The sequence below is a fragment of the Camellia sinensis genome, chromosome 14 (genome assembly GCF_055761805.1).
Source record: "Camellia sinensis isolate YWXY chromosome 14, ASM5576180v1, whole genome shotgun sequence".
NCBI lineage: Eukaryota > Viridiplantae > Streptophyta > Magnoliopsida > Ericales > Theaceae > Camellia > Camellia sinensis.
The window spans coordinates 70,051,715-70,058,868 of NC_138974.1; the positions used below are offsets into that span (position 1 = coordinate 70,051,715).

General features: G+C 33.8%; 1 long non-coding RNA gene across 1 annotated transcript; it reads right to left on the reverse strand.

Annotated features, from left to right (window-relative positions):
* Window positions 1-3,191: 3,191 nt before the first annotated feature.
* On the reverse strand, window positions 3,192-4,239 carry LOC114260413 (uncharacterized). The gene is made up of 5 exons (XR_014350184.1): window positions 4,129-4,239; window positions 4,005-4,035; window positions 3,698-3,803; window positions 3,523-3,578; window positions 3,192-3,331 (listed from the first exon to the last, which is right to left on the reverse strand). It is a non-coding gene; the product is annotated as an uncharacterized LOC114260413 (long non-coding RNA).
* Window positions 4,240-7,154: the final 2,915 nt, after the last annotated feature.

Genomic DNA, 7,154 nt, shown 5'->3' on the forward strand with positions numbered 1-7,154 from the left:
GAGAGAGCAGGGTTCAGTTAACTGCCAAAATGACAGTTTCTATTGTGGAGTATATGGTACAGTGCGCACCACAATGGCTGAGCTGTACCCTCGGAATTACACCCCCTTCGTTCTTTTCTTTTCTATTTTTTTTACCCTCTACTTTGTTCTTTTAAGTCTGTACGTGGGCTGGCCTTGGGCCTAAAATGTAAACCCAGGTCCTTTCCAGCAAGCTTGGCCCAGGCCGATGGGCTGATGATCTAAATTTGAAACGTTTCAGTTTTTTAATTTTTTAATTTTTTAAATATGTATAAAATTGAAGAAAATTTACAAATTGGCACATAGTACATTTTACAATTGAAAAATAATATTTTGTCATAAAGAGTAAGGTGAGGGATTCCATTCCATCACAACTATTTTTATATTTTGGTGGGCTAACGTGTAAGTTTATAAGTGAGTTTGTTGAGTGGCTTTTCACAAGCTGACTTACTGAGTTTTAATGTCTTTATAAAACGAATGATTAAAATATTTGGATAGTCTTCGCAAAAAAAAAAAACAAAAAAAAAAAACAAACAGCATAGTTAAAGTTGCAAAGTTTTAAATGAATCGAATAGAAACAGATCTTCTAAGCAATTAGCACACAAAAAATTGAAGTTGCAAATGACAATGAATTAGTAGAGATGGATGGTCCTCCTCCAAAAAAAAATTTGTTTGGTCATGGGCATGCTTCTTTGGATCCCAAATTTGTGAGGAAAGAAAAAGGAAGAGAAAATTCAAAAAATAAATAAAAGAAGGAAAAAGAAAAAGAAGAGATTTTGCTTCTATTTCATTCACTTGTTTTTTACCCTTCCAAGAATCTAAGATCCAAATAAAGTCTTAACAACTTGGGATATGCAAATAAATAAGGTAAATAAACAATAGACGTAAAGTCTCTATATGTTACAAGCAAAAAACTTTAGTCATCCCAAGTGCTGAATCCCAACAAAAAGAAGCATCAACTGTAACGATGAAACCCCACGAAATAGCTAGAAAAGCAATACCAAAATCCCCATACCCAAAAAAGAAGAAAAAAAGAAAAAGAAAAAAGAAGCCAATACCGAAACCTCCAGAATTAATGCCTATGGCAACAAGGCAAACTCAGTTTTACACCCAAGCATGTCTGCTCATATGTTGCCTCATTTTCTTATTTATATTTTAGATCTTCACTTTTAAGTTGAATAAATGTTTTTTCTAAAACTTTTGAACTAATTTTATTAAACTCAATTCAGTATGTGATTCTTCTGAAAAATATAATAAAAATCTTAAATGCGTAAAAAGCACAATTTAACAGTATAAAATTTCTTTGGGACTCTTTATTTGGAAGGTGTCTTACACATGTTTCATTCTATGTGAACTTTAAGAGCAGTACTTCATTTGAAGCTATGCATATGCCTAAAAGGGTTGTCAAATTTCTTTTAGCATTTTCCATTTCTATTATTCATGTCGTGCAATTTAACAGACAATTTACGAAGTTCTAATCTTTTAGTTTGTAATTTTCTCACTAACATTCCTCTAATTTCTCTCTATCCAAACACAGATGTTCAAAATCCTTACTTTGAATTGCATAGGAAAAAGAAAAAAACAAAGAAGAAGAAAAGAACAAATAATAGAAAGTAAAGCTAATTGCAAAATATGAGCAGATAAAGCTATTCTTCAAACATTGTCTAAAATTTGCTTTCTATTGTAATAATATTAGTACACACATAAAAAGCACTTATCCTAAACAGTGGAAAAAAATCTTACACCAAACAATCCCTTTAGTCTAAAAACAACTACTAGCTTCATGCCTCTTGCTCTGTATAGAGTGTCTCATGAACTAGAGAAACATTAAATCAGAATTTTAAGAGTAACAAAAAAATGGATGAATTTGATACTACATGCATATATGAATTCTCCATCAGTTGTCATTGTGAACGTCTTCTCTACCGTCTGTCTATTCAAGCATTTTCAACAAGTTCAATTGTATGTCCATACACCAAATTGTTTCCATCCCACCTCAGCAGCTTTTCCCTATTCACAGATTTTGAATCAAATCGATAAGAAACTTAATTTAAGTATATATATAAATAAATAAATAAAAACTATGTGAACAGAAATTAGTGGTATTTATTTGTTTCAAAACTTACAAATACAGTAGGAATCTTCCGGTCTTTACTACCTTGGTTTCCACAGGCACTAAAACCTAAACATATAATAGTATAATTTTGTTAGAAGATTTTTAGTCAATGTAGGAATAGAGATATATGGAGAATCTCAAAATTGGTAGAAACTTTGTGTTTCTTACAAATTTAAAACCCAAAAACTTCTTGCAACCGTTATAGTAGACATCAGTAACCATGTTAGTACGCTCCATTCGATAATGTACTTTGGAGACATCCACGTCGACACTTCAAAGCACAGGATTAAAGTTGCCACTAAAGAAAATGCAATACAGATTAGCAAGAAGATGATCATATTGGTCATTGAATATTAAAATTCTTAGTAATAGAAGTCCAAATTGCATTTGTTGTGCTGTTCACTAATTGTTAATCAGAATTCATAATGATCTCTGCCCACTAAAGAAGTTCCATAGATTTGTATTAATAATGATAACTAACACTTTTTCAAAGATGCCCCTATTGTCCTGAGAAGCAAATTGAAAACAGCAACAAGAACACAGACTTGCTTTTTAAAAAACAAACAAACCCAAGTAGATAACAACAAATAGTAACTGTTTGGTAAAAAGGAATGCAGCCACCGTAATCTTACATTAGTTCAACCAATGCATTCCACTGTAACAAATATACTTATTTTTCTTGGTTCAAAATGCACACACTGAACCATGATTGCATGTTTAGGTTGTGTCTGGATCTTGAATTTGTGAAGCAATTTGCAAAGGGAAATCACTTCCCTTTCCTTTTCCCTCTATAAATCCTTCCACAAATCCTACCTCCAAACACAACCCTTAGACATAATATCAAGAACGGTGACCTCCGAAAAATTCCAGAATCTAATAAGCCTTGTACTACAACATTTCTTGAATAATATCATAAAAAGAATTGAACCCTCAAATTTTGAACAACTCTAACAACAGAGACATTCAAATCTTGCAAGTTTAGATGGCTTCTGTTATTATTAACAAGCAGAGAGAGAGAGAGAGAGAGAGAGAGAGAGAATCTTACTACGATGAGGCGCATAAAACGATCAGCCAAGGCAAAGGTGGGTATTGCATCGACGGCAGAGGAGAAAAAGGGCATTTGGAGTTCGATGGAATGTAACCGTCAGTGTATCTGCGAACAGCATGTTGCTTCCATCCCATATCAGGAACTTGTTCCTAATCGCAGATTTTGAATCAAATCCATAAGAAAAAAATCAAAATTGAAGTATACCAAAAAAAAAAAAAAAAAAAACCAAAGAAAAAAACAAAAATAACATAGTGCGCAGAATTGGTGCATGGATTGTACTTTTCTTTGCACCTAGCAAAACTGTTGAACTATAGCAGTATTTATTTATTTCAAAACTTACATATGCAGTAGGAATCTTCCAGTCTTAACCACATCGGTTTCCTCTGGCACTTCAATCTAACCATATAATAGTATAATTTTGTTAGAAGATTTTTAGTCAGTATGTAAGAAAAAAATAAATATAAAATCTATAAAATAAAAAGGGGGAGGGGGGGTAAAAACTTTGTGATTCTTACATATTTACAACCCAAAATGCTCTTGCAAATGCTACAGTCAACATCGGCAGCCTTGTTAGTAGGATCCATTCGATTATGTGCTGGGTCAGCAACATCCACATTCTCACTGCAAAACACAGTATTAAAAGTGGCCACAAAATCAAATGCAATGCAAAAAGATGATCAACAGTTGGTCCAAATTGCATTTGTTGTGCTGATTACAAAAGGGATCAGAATTTATGTCCAGCACTAATCTTTAATAAGAATTCATAACTAATCTGTAATAAGAAGTCTAAAAGAAAAAATTGCATGAAAGATGAGATCTTACACAAGATGCCCCCCTCGATCATCACTATGTCCTGCAAAGCAGATTGAAAACAAAAGTTACATGAATACATGATCAGTTGATCATGGCCACTTTGAGAAATTATATAGGTTCAAAACACACACACATATTGTTCTTCAATGCAAGAATATCGAGAACCCTAGCCTCGAAGAAACCACCACCCATTGCTCCTAATACCATAATCAACAAGCATTATACAAAACATTTCTTGATAACATCAATAACAGAATTAAACCCTCAAAATTGGAACAATTTTAACAAGAAAAACATGCAAATCTTGCAAGTTTATATTGGAAATATGATGGTTCTGTTATTATTAACACGCACAGTACAGGTATTGATGCATAATTCGAACCAACCAAGGCACAACAAACAAAGAAGAGAGAGAGAGAGAGAGAGATCATACCCTGGAAACTAAGTCGTGCTTTGGTTGAAGTTTCATAGAATTGTATTAATGATGATTGTATTAATGATGATTAACTTACACATTTGCAAAGATGCCCGGATCATCAATCATTACGTCCTGGAAAGCAGATTGAAACAACAATTAGAACATAAACTTGCTTTCTGCTTTCAAATTTTTTTTTTTTTAAAAAAGGAAAATATGTTTATATGAAATCGCCATATGCTAAAAGCAATATATATGTTTATATGTACAGATATATACATATTTTTCTTGCAATCTAATTCAAGCTAATATGAGTACAGATTAGATATATTATTGGTTCAAAACTCACACACTGACCCATCTTTGTGATGCTTTAGATTGTGTTTGTATCTGGGATTTGTGAAGGGATTTGCATAAGGAAATCACTTCCCTTTACTTTTTCCTCTACAAATCTTTGAGAAATTATTTATTATTGGTTCAAAATGCACACAGACCCATCTTGGTCTCCAAAAAATAGAATCAGTATATGAGTGTACAATTGTTCTGCAATGCAGTAGTAACAAACAAGAACTTTTGATAATTCCATAATCAGATAAGCCTTGTACTACAACATTTTTAACATCATAAAAAGAATTGATTTGAACAACTCTAGCTACAACGACATGGAAAATCTTGCGAATTTAGATGACATTGTGATGGTTCTGTTATTCTTAACAATCACATATATAATATATATATATATAGAGAGAGAGAGAGAGAGATTTTACTGTGAAGTTACGCATAAAATTTTTGGTCAAGACAAGGTGGGTATTGCATTGACGGCAGCGGTAGAAATGGACGTCTGGAGTTTGACCGAATGTAGCCATTAGGGTATCTGCATATCGTATGGTCTTTCCATCCCACTTTAGGAGTTTGTTCCTACTTGCAGATTTTGAATCAAATTGAAAAATCTAGAAATTCTCTAGATGTTGATTTGTGATTATGTATCAATTTTAAACAGCATATAACAATTTCAATCAAACAATCAAGACAAATCGACACAACGATTTTACGTGAAAAAATCACAATTGGACACCTTCAATTCTGATAAAAAATCACGGGTAAAATCCACAAAATAATCCACTAAAAAGACATAAAGGAATTACACAAGTATACTCTCAATTACCTAGCGAATCCACGCCCGAATTGAACCAACCTCTATGTGTCTCTTCCAACCTCGTCTTCACCTCGGAATTGTCTTGACGATGAGCCACTCCAGAATCCACCAAAGCTTCAGGCTCAAATTCTTCAGAATCCACCGAAGAACAACTCTTTTTTTTGTATAGAATGAACAAACAATTCTTTGATGTATACTCTTTAAACCATGAGTTGAATACTCAATCAAAACATCAAAGCAAACCAGCAAAATATCCCCAGATATAAACCTTAATATCCAAAAAGAAGATCTGGAGGAGTAAATAAAGTTTTTGGGAGAAAACCAACTACTTATAGAAATCCAAAGTAATCCTAGTTTTGGAAGAAAACCAATTCCTTATAGAAATCGGGATTTTGAAGCTCGCTCGAGCGAAGCTTCTCTTGCTCAAGCGAGAACCTTTACGCGCGTGATTTCCACTAGTGCCTTCGCTCGAGCCACGAACCCTTCGCCTCATTGAACAATGAGCTCTTTCAGGTTTTTGTATAGACGCAATCCTTCATTCGAGCGAGGACTTCTTCACTCGAGCAAGCAAGGGCGGACAGCCAACTTTGAATGCAATTTTGTATTTTGCTTCTGGCGCGAGCTGACCGGGCAGCTCGACCCCAGTCATAATTAGTGAAGTGGCAATCTTGAAAGCATTAACATCACAAACTTCTCTGCAAGGCTCGATTCGGGTTGGATTTGCATCTAATAAACTCATAGCCTCACTGAAATAAAAGTGCGAAAACAAATACAATTAAAAGGAGTTTTGTCAAACGGGATTACCAAGAATAAAAACTTAACAATCTCCCTTTTTGGCAATGCTGTGACAAAACACACCTAACAAATAAAATTCTAAACACCCCAACCCATTACAGCCAACAAAAACAAACTTCTTTCTAACAATCAAGATCTGCAAAAACACTATTAATGCCACAAACTCCAAAACAACTATTAGTCCCATAAGAGTAAAAAAAACAATAAACATATGACTAGATTATCTTGAAGCATGAGATAAAAAAATGAATAGATGGAAATTGGAGATTTTAAGAACATGTAGCATGAAAACATAGCATGAAAACATGAAAACTAAGACACATGCACCCGTCACATGACATGAATACATGAAAAACAACTTTCTTCCCCTTTTTGTCACGAATTGACAAAGGAAGCTCAATCAACTAAAGCAAGATGCAATAAGGAAATAATAAAGAAGCAGTGCATAGCATCATGCAAACCAACTAAAGCCAATCTCCCTTACCAAACAAATCAAAGTGTTTATGCTAACAAACTTTGACAATGATAAACCAAACTCCCTCTCACTCAAAGCAACCACAAACACTGTACTGAAAATAATGAACAAGAAGAAACCGACAAAAATAATATGGTGGAGCAAGCAAGGAATTTCAGATTTGTACCTTGAAACACACAAGATTATCCAAGAAGTACAATACTTGAAAACACAATGCGCCCAGCCTTTAGAAGATTTCTCATAAAAGAGAGTGATGCATTATGTGAAAAGCATAGATCCTATGATAAAAGTGTGTGTGTGACTCTTGGAGTTCGACAA